Below are 19801 nucleotides of genomic sequence, written 5' to 3' on the forward strand. Positions count from 1 at the left end.
TCATGCCATCAGTGACAAAACAATGACATACAAAATTAATTACAACCAAACAGAAACTCTGTGACCTTATAACATGATGATGTCACAATAGGGAAAAGATCCTCTATAGAGCATGCTTTTTAAAAGGGTTACAAGAAACTTGTGGCTGTTTCTAAAATTAGACTAGATTTTCTTTATAGATTACATCATAGGAAAGAAAGCAAATTTCAGTTTACACTATGGTACATAGGAGCTAATAGGCTACAAAATATATTTGAGGGTAATTTCAAATGCATTTTAGTTGTAATTAAACTAACATATAAAGATTAGTAGGGACTACATCGTACCCTACTTTAAGATACACTTTTCAAAGTGTGGGAAGAAAAGAATCATTAGAATGTAAACCCTACTTTTCCCAGGTACTCTTTAATTCTGGAGTGAGTATGACTGGGGATACTCCCTTTGCATTCATAATTTCTGTTTTAATTTTTACAAGCATATGTACTGCATGAAATAAAGAACACACTAAGGATATAAAAAATAAAATTTGAAATTATCAAAAACAGACTTTTTAAATGGGAAATAGCCAACATACATAAAGAAGACTTCACAACATGCATCTGTGTGTCCACTACTCACTATTAGCAGGTATCTAATTGGAGCCAGCCCTATTTATACCTCATGAGTCCCACCAAAGTACTTAGAAGCAAATTGGTGAGAGCAAAGCATTTTCTTTAAATATTTGAGAGTATACTCTTTTTGGGGAGGAAGTATGGTAGTGGAGTTTGAAATTAAGGCCACCCACAAGGTAGGAAGGGGCTCTACTAGTTGAGCCACACCTCCAGTCCTTTTTTGCTTTAGCTTTTTTCAGGTGGAGTCTAGCACTTTTGCTTAGGGTAAGCTTCAAACAATGATGCTTATAATCCATATATATGCCTCTTGTGTAGCTGGAATTACAAGTGTGTGCCAACAAATCTTAGGTGTGGATTGAGATGATGGTCTCACTAAAATTTTTTCCTGTCTGAACTTGCACTGTGATCTCAATCTCTGTCACCTAAGTACCTGCAATTACTGGCATTGAGCCAGCACACCCAGAAGTAATTGCTTACTAATATTTAATAATTATTTTATATCAGCAAACAATCAATGGGTATTTAAGCAAATGTTACCTTACTTCTCCAATTTTTCACTTTCCTGCCCAAAGTTTGAATCATGATCATTCTATGAGTTATAATGGCTGACTTGCTTCCTAAGTCCACTTCCTGTTTTTTGTTGATGATTTATTGGGTGAAATTCAAATAGCTCAAGTTTTAGCAAAGCATATACAGTAGTGATTTTTTCCTCTATGCCACAGTGATATGAGAAGAAAAATACCTTTGCATACTTTGTGAGGGAAAGAATAAAGGATGGCAGCTTCTATTTTCTTCTGTGTAATTATGAATTTTTCCTACTATCCTAATTTCTTACCTCAGAGAACAACCACAGGTAAATATTTTGAATGACACCAGCACCATGGGGAATTCTCACATTTACTGACATACAAAACTACAAGCTTCTCTCATGAAAAAGACAGCCAATCAGATGTACTTTTGTGTGTCAGGGAAGAAAAAGCAGAATTATGCTTGCATTAATAAACAAGATAGTGACTACAAAAATATTGAGATGTATGTTCAAGTTAATTGTGGGGGATGGCTGGGCTGAAAGTGTAGTACTACAGTGTGTACACATGTGTAAGGCTCTAGCACCAACCCCCCAACACAAAAACCAATAAAACTGTAGGGGATGGGCCTACTGGATGGGGAGAAGAGGCCTGGTTCCTCAACTGTCCACTGACTTTAGGGCATTTGCCTTACAATGTGACACATGTGAACAGTGTAAAAGTAAAATACATGGTATCTTTTAGTGTTGATACAAAATACAACTTTGGAGTGTTTTCTAGCATCATGGCCAGAATTGAAATTTTTAGGATTGGGAGAGTGGCTCAACTGGAAGAAAACATGCGTAAGAAGTGTAAGGCCTTGAGTTCAAATCTCAAAACTAACAAAACAATTCAATTTAAAAATTTTTATTTATAGAGGTATGATGTACCTTGCTAAGATGAAGAAAGGATTCCTTGAAAGAAGCCCATTAGAAAGTATGCTGAAATGATCCAACATAGAAAATCTTAAAGCATGCCTATTGCCAAGACCATGGGCCTGCCTGATAGCCTTCCACAAACATGAGAGCCAAATTTTGAACCTTCATGATTGCTTCTTTCACAAAGCCCACCTGGAGACCAAAGTCAGAGGCAGAATATGGGATTTGTAACTATATTTGGACACAGACACACATAATCTCACCTAACACAGTCACAGAAATGCCTCATCATTACAATGATTGCCTTCTATGTATGAGGAAAGGCACTGGACTCAGAAACAAGCCCAGTAGGGACAGGGCAATACACTTACTGTGCATGATACCTGCATGAGCAACTAGCACTATAGAATACCCAAAAGGACTAGCTCCCATTCTTCAGTGGCCAGTTTCAGTCTCCTAAGGAGTTAGGAGCTAGTGCATAACAACATATCTCACTTTGGTTTTCTAATTTAAAAATAATTAGTGATAATCATATGGCTAATATGAAGAGCAAATAAGATAATAGATGAAAAATTGATAAGTCACTTCTTGGCATCTTGTTTACATTATGCATTTTTTTTCCTTTTTTGCAGTACTGGGGTTTGAAATTAGGGACTTACACAACCACCTGGCCCATGGCCCCATCCTTTGTGCTTTAGTTATATTTTAGATAGTGCCTTGTGCTTTTGCCTAGGCTAGACATGGACCATGATCCTTCTATGTCTGCCTCCTGTATAGCTGAGATTACAGATGTGTATCACCACACCTGACTTGTTATTTGAGAGAGTAATGTTTTTACTCACTTGAATGTCAATATTCCTATCTCTGACTCCCAATAGCTGGGATTACAGCTGTGAGCCATCACTACTGTCCCTACTTTATACTACTTAAAATCAAAGGGGCCTTCCATATATTAATGTGAACTCTTCAGAATAGTGCTGTCCCACAGTTTCTTAGAATTGGACATTTAGAAAAGACGTATTCTGGAAGATTTCCTTTCCTCTTATTTCTCAAAAATTGATGTGCAGAAGTCATACATTATATCTCCACCTTCCATTAAGAAAAAGGTTCTCATGGCTTGCAAGTACTCTATCAACTTGAATGGACAGAATATAAATAACAAAAAGTATTTTAATCTATGAGATGGAGTTCTTGACCAGTGACAGGTATGTACATTGTTATGTTTAACTTGGACACTTACTAACATTAGAAATATTAAAGACATTTTCAATAAAGACTTTTCTAATAATAAAATTTTTAAATAATAAAAGTAGTATATGTTTCCCTTTAATAACAAGAATGAAATAATATATCATTATATACATAACATTATAGAAAATTGAGCAAGGTGACAAAGATGAAACAAACAAAAAAATCCAATCCTACCATCCATATCGAATTTCCACTGGTATATTTGGAACATTTAATTCCAGTTGTTTTGGTCTATGCATTAAAAAAATGTACAGTGTTATAACTCCTGCTTTTTTTTTTGTAGTACTGGGGGACTCACGGTATACCACTTGACCCACATCCCCCTGCCCACATTTTGGCTTCCAAGTTATAAAGACATTTTATGTAATTATAAATCTGTGCCAACCTAATTCCTATGGAACTTAAAAAGGTAACTTATAGATAAGGATACGCCATAGTTTAAGGAGACAGTTATCTATTACCAAGTAATTTCATGTTTTTCTTCTGACAGCAATTTTTTGTTATACATTTGTTCACATGTGCATACATTGTTTGGGTCATTTCTCCCTCCTGCCCCTGCCCCCACATTCTCCCCACTCCCTCCTCCCTTCTAGGCAGAACCTGTTCTACACTTTTATCCAGTTCTGTTGAAGAGTAGAAATAAGCAATAAGAAAGACATAATACTTTTGCAAGTTGGGATAAGGACAGCTATACGAAGAGATTCTTAGCATCACTTTCATGTACAAATGTATTACAACCCAGGTGGTTTCATCTCTACCTGATCTTTAAACTGGTTCCTGATCCCCTTCTCATGTTGACGTCTGTTTCTTTAAAGTTTTGTATTAATTCCTCTGGAGTGGGGATATCGAATGCTATCATGTGGGTTTTCTGTCTAACCACACACGTCCTGTATATGTTATCCTCTTGTCAGGCAACCCAAGTCCTACAACATTGTTGTATTTAACCTAGATCTAAAGACCACATATGAGGGAGAACATACGATTTTTGGTCTTCTGTGTCTGGCTAAACTCGCTCAGAATTATGTTCTCCAGTTCGATCCATGTACATGCAAATGATAAGATTCCATTTTTCTTCAAGGCTGAGTAAAATTCCATTGTGTATAAATAACACATTTTCTTGATCCATTTGTCCGTAGTGGGGCATTTTGGTTTTTTCCATAACTTGGCTATTGTGAATAGCGCTGCAATAAACATGCGTGTACAGGTGCCTTTCGAGTAACATGTGTTGCATTGCTTTCGGTATATTCCCAGGAGTGTGATTGCTGGATCACATGGAAGATCTATGTTTAGATTTTTAAGAAGCCTGTAACTTTTTTCCAAAGTGGTTTCCTCAGCTTGCATTCCCACCAGCAGTGTACCAGGGTTCCTTTTTCCCCACATCCTCTTCAACACATGTTTTTGGTGATGTTTTTGATGGAGGGTACTCTAACAGTTGTGAGGTGGAATCTTAGTGTCATTTTGATTTACATTTCCATTGTGGCTAGAGATGGTGGGCATTTTTTCATGTGTTTTTTGGCCATATGAATTTTTTCTTTTGAAAAAGTTCTATTTAGTTCAGTTGTCCATTTCTTAATTGGTTCATTGATTTTGGGAGAGTTTAGTTTCCTAATTCCCCTGTATATTCTGGTCATCAGTCTATTACCTGATGAATAGATAGCAAATATTTTCTCCCACTCTGTGGGTGGTCTCTTTAGTTTAGAGACCATTTCTTTTGTGTGCAGAGGCTTTTTAATTTTATGAAGTTCCATTTGTCCATTCTTTCTCTTGTTTGGCATTTTTAGAAAAAATATTCTTTTGGGATACATTCTCAAAGGATTAAATTTCACAGTATGTTTAAAGAAAACATTGATGGTTAATCAATCTTCTAAAAACGCAGTTGTTTACTGTACATTTATTCACTATTCTAATTAAAATTTTCTTGAAATACAGAACATTAAAATGACTCTGCAGAAAGTTCTACGTTATATCCCCAGCATCCTGACATCCAAACTTCTCAAATTGACTACTGATGACTTCTAAAACTAAATTATTCCTTTGTATCAGTAAAATTTTTTTAAAGCTTGCATGTGATTTCCACAGCAATGTATGATTTCCACAGCTTATCAATATGAGGATAGAGGTAATATCTCAGGGTTAATTAAAATGTTTGGCAAGCCACAGATTCTGATAGTCTGTCTATGCATATGTCACAACCTGAAAACTCATGAATGTCACTCAGCTCCAAATGCAAACTTTAAGATAAAAGTGTGAGTCTTCTTTTCATTATATGAACTACTATAAACAGAATTCTCTTAAACCAAAATCCCAGAGTTCCACTTTACTTTTTTGGAAAATTCACAACAATGAAGTAAACTCTGTGGTTGGAACTCAGGGCCCCAAGATTGCTAGGAAGGTGCTCTAGCAGTGTTGCATTTTTACCTTTAGTCTGAAAATTATTCATTATTTCAGAAAGAGGAAACCTTTCTTCATAAAACATCATTTCAGAGTTGCTGCTGCCTTTAGGGACAGACACTTGAGTTGGTCCTATTACAGTTCACACATTTAATGCTGGCCATCAGACAATATGGCAATATGGGGCATTAACAGTTTATTCCACTGCAGCTAAAAGGCTAAAAGCAACCTAAATCCAGAGGCACACTTTGAGTCAGGGTGTGTCTTGTCCCTACACTCACATTTAGAAGCCCATTTTAACTGAACAACAGGCCTTCAAGGAGTCTGTGGGTACAGACCATGCCTGTAAACTTTTACAAACCAAAGGGAGGCAAAATTATACATCTGATATATGTGAACATAGCATTTCCTTGTATTTTACTTTTAGAATGTATAGTTTTCTGTTTTTAATGCTGGAAATCCCTACCTGGCAGAAAGAAACAGTTTAACTAAACATTGTACAGATGTTGAATTTTAACCACTGCAAATCTTGTAGGTGTGTATCACTTTGCTCAGTTAGTGGCTAGTAGTGGGTGATGTACATCATCCAGCTCAAGATACCTTTCAGCAATGGGCTGCATCTTCATTATGTTCTTTCTTACTGTCTTTGACTCAGTAAGCACCTGAGGAGTGCAGTCTTCTCCATGTTAAAGAAGAGTGTGTATAATCATTTTCTGCCTGCATATAAAACACAAATGTGAATTATATGAAATATGAGTTATGATCTTATAAGTCAACAAATAGTAAGCAATTTCATCTTAATAGCCTGGTATTTGATTTATGAAGGACTAGCTATGCTCTATATATGCTCTGTTAACTGCAAAGTTTATAAATACAAGTTAAAAGATACCTGTGTAATACTTTAACCAGAGCACTGGAAAGTTACGTTACTACCATACTAAATAATGCTAGATAAGACTTCTAGATTTGAAAGAATTTTAAACTTTGTCTCCCCTGGAAAAAACAGAATACATGTTTCTAGCTTAGTCTAGAGACATTAGAAAACATGATGATATCAATAATTAGTAAGGTAAAGCAAGTTTTAGGTACAACAGAGCAATTTTAATCTGACCCAATTTAACATGGAAAAGCATCATGAATAAATAATTTCACTTGGTTAGGAAAATACAAGTGGAAATTATTTCCTGAACTGGAATTAAATGACCTATGATTATGTTTTTCTTGAGACAATCCTTCTGTGAAGGTTCTCTAACTTTATTCCCCCATGTGGATTCTTTTTATTCCTTTTTTGGTGCTGGAGGTTGGACAAAGGGCCTCATGCATGCTAAAACACATTCTCCACCACTGGGCTACTCACATTTTAATAACTGGATGGATTTTAACAATAACATGATTGTCTCATATCTCATTAGAAGTATAGTGAGAATTCCATTATCATGAAAATTCTTACATGAGATTGATGAAACATGATCCTGCAACAGACATAACATCTAGTTGAAGGAAATCCAGTCCCATCCAGTAAGCATGTATTATTTTTTCAGGCTGTAAGGCCTTAAAACTTCCCTTTCCTGTGCATTTCAATACTGTTAGTAGAAAGCACACATCTCAACAACTGCATAACTGAAAATTGAGTCAAAAAAGAAAAACTAGAGGTTCACTGCAGTATTGTATGATTCTGTTCAGAATCAATTAACTAAAGAGAAATTATCGTAAATGAACAAATGTTTTCTTTAATTGTTTTATAAAATATTGTGCTAAGATGATTAAACATTAGCTTATTATAACAAAAATTGTACTAGACATATACCTTGTACTAGTTTCATATCTTATTGACAATTGAAAGTGGTAATAGTTGAAATCATTTGATGTCATCCAAATTATATATGGGTAGCAGTATATACTTTAATTCAAAATAAAATTTACTATGAATAACTATGAACTGACATAAAACTTTGACAAATATATTTTAATTTGCTAGTACCTGACATCATCTATAAAGATGTAGCAGAATATGCCTAAGCTATACTGGCAACACAGTTCTGTTGCTTGAACAGTGCTCCTCAGTACCACATAAAACATTTATTTTTGACAAGAGATCAAAGAAATTATGCCAGCACCCAGCATCTCCTGCACTCCCTGCATAACTTCACCTCTGCATGATGAATACCTTGGTGCTCTCCCACAGGTGCCCATGAATGATGCACTCATCAACAATCTGCAGATAGAGACAAACTCTTTCCACCCAGAAAGAGAACAGGAGAAAAATTACCACTCAGAGTTCTATGACAAGATTAAGAAGAGATTTAAACATTTCCAAAATATCCTTTAAAAAGTGATGCATCTTTTTTATATTTTTTCAAAAAATTGAAATTCTCAAAATATATTTGATATATTGATGAAAAGTTCATCTAAATATGAGATAACAATATTGTTTGCCATTCATATTAGCACCCTCCAGATTATGAAAATCAGTCAGAGACACAAGCATCACCTTGGACAGCTCAGGCAATTGGTATGGCCACACTGTCTACACAGTACCAGTAACAAAATGCCTATAAGGAAGGATTTCATTATACTATGATTCACAGTAGGAAAAACTGCAGAGTTGGAAGAAACCAACCTTCTTTGCACTGAATTACAATACTGAAATGGCAAGAAAATGGAAGCACACCTAGAGTACACACCCAAACAAACCTGCAGCTTGATAACATACTGTTGATAGAGTGTGAAGAAACAGGTATATATGTGAAATGCTGACTAGAATATAAAGAGTATCTGTACCTTCCTAAAGAGCAATGTGACCAAATCTAACAAAATTCTACATGTCATCACACACTCTTTGAACTAACAATTTCTTTATTAAGAATTTGCCCCATAGAAAACAAGTAACAGGTGTATAATTATTGAAATGTGTCAGTTGTTCTCACTGCAGCTCTGTTGTTAACAAAGAAAGGGTGGAAACAATCTAAATGCACATTAAGGAGAACTGGCTATGATATAGACATACAGTGAAACACACAGTTTGTAACTCAATTGTTAGTCTGTCTAGTCAGAGCTAGAGCACTGAGTTCAAACACCAATACCCCAATAGAACAACAAAGAGATATGAGAGAGTCCTCATATCATTTTATGGCATACTCTTCAAATTTTAAATTAGAAACAGATTTACAGATAGTAGTGCAGGGACTACCAGGTATGTGTTTATGTTTGTGTATTGCCTGTGTATGTCTATGCATTTCTGGAAGTATGTAGAATAACTAAGGATGTGGCTTGCCTCTTAGGAGAGTAACTGTCTGGCTCAGGAACTTGAGAAAGAGTAAGAATTTTACCTGAAAATGTTCTATATGTGTGGGTTATTTAGAAATGTGGGTGGCTTAAAAATATAAATTTCAAATAACTCCAAAAAAAGACATCCATAATAATTACTTCTTTGCCGTGTAGTTCCCTTCTTTCTTCCTTGCTCCTCCTCTCCTTTCCTTCCCTCCACTTGAGTCCATGTCCTCCCTTTTTGCTTGTTTCAGTTAACCTCCATTTAGGGTATTTTTCAGATAGGGTTTTGTGCTTCTGCCCAGGGCCAGTCTTGTACCTTAATTTTCCCACATGAATTTCAGGGAACATCACTATGGTCAGTCTATAATTTTTGCATCTTTTATCAATGGAAAATTTCAAAGGCATTCAAATACTGTTGGAATCTAAAAATCAGGCAGTGAGACCTAGCTGACACAGTCCTTGTCTCCACCCTGGAAAGTCAAGAGTTTGCACAGCTCTCTTGCAAAAGTTCCGGAGCTCTATACTGACCTTTGGCCCTAGAAAATAGCAAACCACATCCTCATACTTGTTCCCTGGTGCAAGAAGATAAACAACCCATGACCTCCTAATGAGACCTTCCTCACTCTAATGACATGAAGATAACCTTTACTGCTAACACACCTTGATGAATGAAGATTTACCTGCTTTCACTTCCTTGTACTTACACATTAAATAAATGTGCTGAAATAGTTTGGAGTTCACGTTTCCCATCAGAAGTGTCTTTTCTCATTCCCCATCATCTCCAATCAGGTCTCCCTACCCACTCTCATGGGACATGAGAAAATTGGAGGTATGAATCTTATGAAATAAAGAATATTTAAATACCATTATTCATGATCCTCTTCTCAATTTCTGTAAGTTCCTCTTTGCAGTCAATCAAATAAATGTATAAGGCCCATATGATAGCCTGATATGTTCTAAAGAGAGCTGCAGTTGATTTATTATGTACAGAACCATTTCTAGATAAGAGGCTTTCAGAGCTGTGTCTCATGACATCATCCATGGACTCCCAGATTCAAAACACGACTGGGCCATAAATTGCTATTTGTACCATCACAGATTATAAACAGATCTATACTTGAAAGGAAGAGCAATTACTTGAATTTGGCCTTTTCTAAATGTTTGAATGGTGAAAGGTCAGCGGTTCTCAGCCTTGGCAACCACTGGAACCACCTGGAGAGCTTTCAATATATGCAGGTGTGGACCCAGTTCAGGCTTTCAAAGTTTAAGTGAATCTAATGAGCAGTTGAGGTTAGGAGCCTTTATGACTGGACAGAAGTGAGGGAGGAAGAAACGGAAAAGAGTAGGGAGGACATTGTGTTTGGAGCTTCTTTATGCAGTGCTTCTCTTTGTGCCAGCTAAGAAGTACCAGTAAAGGCAAAGTGGAGCTTCCAACCATTCTTCAGACTCTTGAGAACATTCCTTCAAATTCCTAAGGTACTCGTAGCTACCTAGCCACTTCCTGTCAAATATCTGAGCAACCACTGTATAAATACTGACTTCTGAACTCCTAGCTTCTGAGACCTAAACCTTTGCTTTACTTCCACTGCTTTGGGGGTGGTAACTGATACCTTCAATTATTTTCTTAGTTATGGTAGCATCCCCATTTGCTTTTTCAGCACTGCAAAACTTGTGTAACCTATTTCCTGTGTTAAAATGCTTGTGGAATGTGGGATACAATACATATATACATGGAACTGTAAAAACAAAACTCTGTATAGGTATCTTAAACAAGTTTCTTTATTCAAAAGCAGAAGATAGAATGTGTTTAGCAATGAAAAATGAAATACATGTTCCCTTAAAAAGAATAATGAGAAATTGCTGAAGAAATGAATTATAAGTAAAAATATATGTTTGAAAATATGATACTGAAACACCATTGGTATAATTTATATATGCTGATAAACAATTATAAAAACAAGTAAATATTTAATTTTAAGACTATAATTCAGGGAATTAACTAGATATTATTTTAACTGTTCAAATTTAGATATTACATTTAAATGTTTATTTGTCAAACAGATCAAATTAAGGCCAATATATTCTGGTTTTTATTTGTGTGTATTATTTATACGAGGGGTTGCCCTGTAGGGTTTCACGAATGCATTTGTTGTGCATTGGTCAGATTAATTCCCTCTATTCTCTTTTCTCCATCTCCCCTCTCCTCCTCACTTTTCAACAACTTTCAGTGGGTTGCCTTGCACCACCTTCATTCATATACATGTATTTTCACATTTTTCCTTATCTCTTCATTTGGTTTCTTTCTCTCCTTTCCTCCTCATCCCACTCCCCAGACATTCCCTTTATTATAGTCATAGTTGTGTATGTATCTTTCTATATATTTCAGGTCTAGATTCAGCATATGAGAGAATATATGATCTTGGTCCTTCTGAACATGGTTTGCTTTGCTTAACATGCTTACATACAGTTCTATGCATTTTCCTGCAAATGCCATATTTCATTCTTTGTTATCACTGAATAATTTTACATTGTTTAAATATATCAAATTTACTTTTATCTTTTCATTGACTGAAGGGCATCTTGGCCGATTCCAATATTTTGCTATTATGAATAGTACTGCAGTAAACATGGGCATGAAATAGTTTCCATTACATTCTGACTTACATTTCTTCTCAAGATTGGTATCCATGGGTCATATGATACCTCTATTTTTCATTTAAGAAACCTCCATACAGCTTTCTATAGTGGTTGCATTAAGTTTATATTCCCACCTACGGTGTATAAGGGTTCCTTTTTTTCAAGAACCTACCTGGTATTTGTTGTTTTACTTGTTGATGCTAGCTATTCTGATTAGGGTAAGATGGAATCTCTATGTTGTTTGATTTGCATTTTTTTGGTGGTCAGGGATATTGAACATTTCTTCATGTATTTGCTGTTTATCTTTACTTTTTTCAGAGAATTGTCTGTTAATTTCCCATTTATTAATTGTGTTGCTGGTTGGTAGTTGGTTCTATTTGCATTCAGATTTTTTAGCTCTTTGTGTATCCTAGCTATTAATTCCTTGTCAGACATAAAGCAAACAAAGGTTTTAAAATTATTTTTTCCAGGAAAAAACTGATAATATTTAAAATGCTTGAATCTAAATATTATATTTAAATGTTGCATATTAACTGGCAAAACAGAACTACATATTTACCTTATGGGACATTTCAATGACTAGTCAGTTACTATTTCTTTTATATGCTTGGTTGTTTAGGATTCATATAGGGACTAAGTGATGAATTCAAATTTGATTAGTCTATATATTTTTCTTTTATGTCCAGTGAAAATCTATTGTCTCTGTAAAAAAGATTAGTGACTATGATCAACATAAAATTAGCACTTTTAAGAGGATGTATATAGTATTTTTTATACCTTGGTAGTATAATTAATATACATATGGGGTTCTTTTTTAAAAAAAAAATACATTTATTTTGTTGTCAAGAGTCTTCTGAGATGGCTATACCAGATATCTCTATCCTTGCTTTACAGCATAAGATTTTCTTTTACCTGCAGAATTAAAAAAGCTTATCTTTTGTGCCTCTGTTACAGATGGAACATCAGTGTTTAATTTTAAATGGACACTAAAATAAAAATACTCAGTATAGAACTATTTCAAAATAGCAATGCACTAAAATGAACATTAATACTAATTGTGTCAAAGAATAAATACTAAAACTAAGAGCTTAAAAAGACAAATTCCCCATTCAAGAGAATTTACAAGTAATTTGCAGCTATTTTATGAAATGTATATGTAGGCAAAAATTCTGTGCAACTGACTAAAAATGTACAGAGTTGTAAAGATTCCAAATTCCTCTGGAGAAACACAACACAATAAGCAAGTAAAACATACATTAGGTGGTGAGGAGTGTGTTCTATATGAGGAATGCCACCTCTTTCCTAATAAAATTCCTTGAGGCACTAGTATTTCTTGGGTGATCAACCATACAAGACCTTAAAACAATCCACTTTCTTTAGAAAGTTGAAAATGATTATATTTCAACTGTATTTTTCACTACATATTAAATAAACAGTAACGGCATCATAGTTGTCAGCAGAAGGCATTGGAATGCATCCTGGCACAAAGGAATGTAATGTGGAAAACAATCAACATAGCGAAACTGTTTTCAAAATCTCTTGCCTTTTAAATGGGGCAAATGCTAATAGACAAGTGATAAGCTTGCTCAATGTTCTTTACAGTTAATAATTAGTATAATGAGTTTGTGGAAGTGGCTTTTCCTGTGCTAATCCTGAAGATATCTACTTTCTCCTTTCAGAGTGTACAATTCAAGCAGCCTATTATACTTTAGTGACACTGTAGTTAACTCATTTGTGTGGATTAAGTATTTAGAGAACAAGAACAATTCTTTAATAAAATAACTCTTTGCCACTACATGTTTTTCAGGCCTTAGAAATAGATACTTCTATGTTTTCTGTACAACTTCATTAAAATATGTATGTTAGGGAAACATCTGTTTTTCAATTAGCTAGATGATAAAGATAAAACTCCGTTATATCATTGCACTTAATGAAGATAGCCAGACTTCATAGGACTTTAATAATTAGTTTTTATGAGTATTCAGTAAAGGAGCTAACCTTCTCATTTTTGTAATTGTAACAGAGGAATATAATATTGAGACAAATTTTTGTAAGTCTCCAGGTTCAAAGTAAGACAAAGCACATGATTATAAGACAGCTGAATAGGAATAATGAATAATTGTTGTGAATCTCTCCCCTTCATGAGCACATTTTAAGTGAAAGCAAACTGTAAAATTATTTTAATGTTATTTTTGTACCAGTCTATATGAGATGTAAGAATTAGTGGTCTTGGCCAATAATAAATGGTAGTAGTAATTTTAGCCTAGTTCCTGCCCATTCTCAGAATTTCACTAATGAAATGACACTTGATTTCTAATTTTTATCTTTGTTGCATTTCATTATGTATTGTCTGTTAGTGGAGAAATAACAACGTTGCCCTCACTGGGGATTGGTAAATGCAAAATAATGAGTCGCATAGTCAAGTTAAATTTCTTTTTATACTTGAAATTCAGGAAAATGTTCATATCAAGGAAATGATCTAAATAATGTACAATGTAAATAAGTCTACAAAATGCACAATGTATAGCAGAAAAAGGATGCATCAGCATGTCTTAAGTGTATTTTGTCTTTGCTTCATGAATGCAATATGAAAAAATAGGGCAAAGTATAGTAAGTCAGACAGCTAACATATTTCTTATTTTACTCCTTGGCAAAAAGTTACTCTCTGGAGAGCAAAGAGAAGAACTAGAGAAGAAGAGTAAAAATTTTAAAAAGTTATTATTTCTCAACCAAACACAAACAAATCACACAGTTTGCAACCATAATCTCATAAGAACAAATGATTTTCTGATAATGTGAGGTACCATGGAAGTAAAAGGTAAAACACAATCTGAGTTCACAATTCATTGCATGTTCTTGAATCAGACAAGATGATACCTTGGAAACGTGGCTCTTCTAACATCAGCTCATTGGAATTATAATTTTACTCCTTTATATAAGTCATATTTTCCTATGTCATTGGGTCTGAATAGCTGTTAGCAGTGTTACTCACCCTCATCTATTTTCTCAGATTTTTTATTATGTATACAATACTCAAATGCTTTTATAATGTTCTTGTGCAGTACAATGATACCTACTTTGATGGAAGGGGTAAATTTAAGTATGATTATATTTGAAATAATATAAGAATTTCAATAAATGCCACAATGTATCACCAGCATAATAAAAATGTATAAAAACTAAGTTGACAGTGACAAAAAGTTAGGTACCCAGTGACAAAAAGTTATGTCCTTTTCTTCCTAGTCTTAGTGGCAAAAAACCCTGTGTGCATAAATTGAAATGTAACAATATTCACTGCAGATCATCCTGGTTTTGTTCTCAATTTGTTTTTGTCCTAATTACATTTTACTTATTTTTTATTGTATGAGGGGTACATTGGGACATTTAGAAAAGTTCTTACAATATATCTTAGTTAAGTTCACCCTCTCCATCACTCCTTATATGCTCTCTCCCCGTTCTTGGAATAGCTTCTACATGTAGTCCAAGATTGACTCATGCTCAGGGTTATTCTTGTAGTAAGGCTATAACTAAGGAGTGTAGAAAAGATGTTTTTGATTATTTAAAAATGTTTCTTGTACATATACCCATATGTAAGCTCTGACTGGAAGCAAAGATTTTATTTGTTCCCAATTCTAGCTTTGCTTTCTTCTACAAGTCAATACACAGAAAGGTAAACATTTGCCTGGAGAACATCAACTCTGAGTTGTATTCAAACATAGAGCAACACAGAAAAAGATCAAACCAAAATGAGATGACAAAGGCAGTAAATAGTGTGTTTAAATTTCCTTTTAGAGGGAACAGGTACTACAGAAAAGGTTAGATCAAAAAGAATTAACCTAGAATGTAACACCCACGCACAGGAAATCAATGTGAGTCAATGCCCTGTATAGCTATACTTATCTCAACCAGCAAAAACCCTTGTCCCTTCCTATTATTGCTTATACTCTCTCTACAACAAAATTAGAAATAAGGGCAAAATAGTTTCTGCTGGGTATTCAGGGTGGAGGGAGAGGGAGGGGGCAGAGTGGGTGGTAAGGGAGGGGGTGGGGGCAGGGGGGAGAAATGAACCAAGCCTTGTATGCACGTATGAATAATAAAAGAAAAAGGAAAAAAAAAAGAAAAAAAATTTCCTTTTAGGTCTGATGATTTATTCTTATTTAGACCCCCTCTTGATTCTTTTTAAGATTACTGTAATTTTCTTTGAAGGTCTGCTCAATTATTCCTATATTCATTTTCAGAGCTAACATGTACCATTTCTTTACTGGGACTCTCGAAGTGGGTAAGTTCAGGTATGGGAGAAAATAAACTAGAAATCTAGAAATAGTTTATACTGATGACAGTTTTCTTATTATGTATCCTACTATTAAATCTTCATTTCAGTAGAAGCAAGGAATGGGGACTATAAAAGGGTATGATGCTGTTTAGTGATGAGAGCCTTCAGCAGTGATTTAACACATACATTTTATTCTTAGGGGAACTTTATTGTTCCAAGTATATAGATTTAAATGGATAATAAGGGACCATATCAATTGTTTCTCATGTTCTTTACCTATTATGCATCACTTTCAACTGAATTGGATTATTAGCATCAAATCAAATTATACAAGTATTCAGTACTAAAAAAGAATCATCTTTACCTTTTTCCAGTACACAGCACATTCTTCATCTTTCTATCTAATGAAGAATCTCTTCTATTTTCAGGTGCCTCCAGAGGAAAACTATTATTCTGTGACATGTTGTATATAATATTGCTGAGCATAATACAAGTGTAGGGAGAATGTAGCACTGGTTCTTTCTCTAAAACAATCTGTAATTGCCTTTTTCATGTAATTTGTAGCAAAGCAGCAGAGCTTCCCTAGTATCATTTGAAAAATTGTTTTAACGGCCATAAATACACTTTAAAAATCTTACTGCCTGTTCAAAACTCTGCAATATATATTTACTCCTGCTCTAGGCCACTTTCAATATAAATAATTAATATAATTAAATTAATATAATATAATTAAAGGAATAGATTGTAGCTGAAATATGCCATGTTGACAAGGAGAAATACCACATGATCTCACTGGTGCACAGAAGATAATATTGGATCTCACTGAAAGAGAGTGAAAGTGACAGTGGTCACTAGAGACTGGAAATGTTGGAGGAGGGAGTGGATTGAGGAGGAATGGTTACCAAATACAGTTAGGAGGAAACAGTTATAGTGATCTATAGCACAGTGGGAAAACATAGTTTAAAACATTATTTTGTATACTTCAAAATAACAGGAGAGGAGTGTAAGCATTCCTCCAATTGAAAAATAAATGAAAGATGCTTAATTGATGGATATTTTTCACATTTTATCTATTTTCTGTGTATCAAATATTATACTCTGTGTGTTTGATATTATGTGTTAATGTTTAAAATACCTAATGAAAATGTAGATACAAAGATTTGATGAGCATTCATGGGATTTGTGTTCAAAATCTACAACAAAAATAAAATAAATAGCATAGGGGAATTGTATTTGCCTAGTAAAGTGAGGGTTTGTGTTCCACATTTAGCGCTACAAAAAATTTCAAATTAAATTAATTTTAATTAATTAATTTGCAAACTTATGTGTCTGTTAGAGATATTCCCACATTCTAAGGAACGTTTGTAATCTAAGTCCAGTTATTTTTAAAATGTAACCTAAAACTACAGAATGCTATTTATTCAGGTAATGTAAAATATTATTCAAAATTCAAATTTTAAAGTCAAATTTATATAAGAATGTGATTGTATTATAATCACTAAAAGTACTTAAGCAAGCAAATAAATCTGTCTGCAAATGAGTAAAGACCCATATGATGGCAAACAATTCAAAGCATCCATTCATGATCAGGAATGAGATTAACAGGTCTGCCAGCACAAATTCTGAAGTGATTTTCAGTGATGGAGGGGAAATAAAAAATGATCTTGCAAGGAAACACTCATTCATCTATATTGTCACTGTTTACCAATAATAATTCATTTTAAGATCTAAAAATTTTAGTAAGATTTTTGAAACATGGATACATAAAGAAAAGGACAAAGTATTGTTATATAAACCAGGAAGACAGACAGAAATTAAAGTTAAAAGAAAGATGATACCATTTATTATTATAACATCACTTATTATTAGTGAGACCCAACCACAAACCTGGGAATGGTGTTCTGTGCCGGTGGTCTCAGCTCCATTGGAGTTGTAGGTAGGAGGATCACAATGCAAAATCCAAACCCCAGCAGAGAGGAGTGAGGGGAAATAGTTTCCAAACACCATGAGGAGGAAATAATTCTAGTATTCATGGTGGGCTCACTATGATTACAATAGGTTTCATATTTCACAATAGGGGAAGAACTGTATGTAGGTTTCCAGAAAAAACATCTGATAAATGTTTGAAGATATGGATGTGCTGCATTTCTAATTTTAGCATTACACATTGTGTGCATGTATAAAATAATATACACTATCCATTAAATATTTTGTGTCAATTTAAAAAATTAAATGATGAGGCTGCGGGGTTAGCTCACTGGCACAGCACATGAAAAAAATTAATAGCACTGTGACATAGTGCATGCCTAACATAAGTGAGACTTTCTGTAAAAAATCATAGTACTAATAAATTATTAAATAATGTAAGTTACTGAATTCGCTTAAATTGCAGACTTCTGCAACTACATAGATATCCCCACATTTTAAGTAATGTGTTAAGGTTATCACAATTATGTTTAAAATATAACTGAGTACTCTTAATTCTGGCAATGTAAAATATATTCAGTGTTCAAACTTGAAAAGTCTGATTTCATCAAGAAAAGAAGTTTATTATAATCACAAAAGCCTCCTCAAGTATTAAAATAATACTATTTTCAAATGAATTCTGTCACACTCATGACAAGTGACTCAGGAAACCATTGATCATCATGAATGAGAGGAACATCTGCTGGCACATATTCTGAAAAGATTTTCAATTAGGCAAAGGAAAAAATAGTCTAGAAAGAAACCCTTTAACATGTCATGGTGGCTCATGCTGGTAATCCTAGCTACTCAGGAGGATTGCAGTTGGATGCCAGCCTGGGCAAATAGTTTAGGAGACCATATCTTGAAAAATCCCTTCACAAAAAAAGCTGGTGGACTGGCTCAAGATGTATGCACTGAAATCAAGCCCCAGAAACACACACACAAAAAAGAATAACCTCAATGTTTGTTTTATCACTATTTACCAATAATGAAGTATTACAGGACCTACAGGTATTAATAATTAGTTGAAAACCAGGCAGATAAAACAAGGGGGGAAATGTCGGTATTTGTAGTAGGAGGACAAAGAGGAAATAAACATAAAAGTAAATTATTAGCACTTATAATGATGATATCACATTTCAACAAACAAGGCAGAAATGGTGGCATGTTCCAGTTTTGTAACCTACACTGGAGGGGTGAGGAGGAGGATCACAATGCAAGATTCACAGATTTCAATAAGATGAGGCTGTATCTAAAAAAAACATATCTAGAGAAAGAGGATCTGGATGTGTGGATGAAGGGGCAGAACAACTGCAACGGAAGCAAATGACTCTGAGTTCAAAAAACACTACCACCAGAAAATAAAGAGAGAAGAGACAGATTAATGTTTTCTGAGACAGGAGAGATCTCCATGGTATTGCCTGGTAGACGACAGGATAGGAGCCAGTGCTTCAAGAAGAAAAGTTCATCTGTGAGTCTGTACCTGCCATTGGAACTGATGCTTGACTAGCTGTGAGTTAAGTGCCCCATGCTGGTCCTGAGTGCCCCTACATGGAGGTTTGTGTCAGGAATTACACTGAAGTCCTGTCATTGTGTTCCTTGCACAGTAACAGAAAGCTGTGTCCTCTATAGTCACCGAGTTCAGCAGCAGGAAGTACTGGTTCTTGGATATGTCTCTGGAGATCAATCTGTGGATCTTGAGGGAAAGGCTGTAATAAGTGCTTCCATCATAACATATCTCCTCATTCACACCAGGCCTTTCCCTTGGGGTTGTCAGAGCCACCCCCAGCAGTAAACACTGGTGGTGATGGACAATCCAGAGAGCATAGGTAAGGGACAGGGTCTATGAGAGCTTCATCAGGCCAGGTTCTGTCTCCAGGGGCTGTATCTGACAGAGACACATGGTGATAAGAGGAATCATCTGTTATTCATCTGTAATCTCAACTTCCCCATAGCCCC

General features: G+C 34.7%; 1 pseudogene; it reads right to left on the reverse strand.

Moving 5' to 3' along the window:
* Positions 1 to 2987: 2987 nt before the first annotated feature.
* Positions 2988 to 19801, reverse strand: part of LOC141418156 (gamma-tubulin complex component 5-like) — a 61238-nt pseudogene continuing 44424 nt past the window's right edge.

Source organism: Castor canadensis, chromosome 2 (genome assembly GCF_047511655.1).
Source record: "Castor canadensis chromosome 2, mCasCan1.hap1v2, whole genome shotgun sequence".
Lineage (NCBI taxonomy): Eukaryota > Metazoa > Chordata > Mammalia > Rodentia > Castoridae > Castor > Castor canadensis.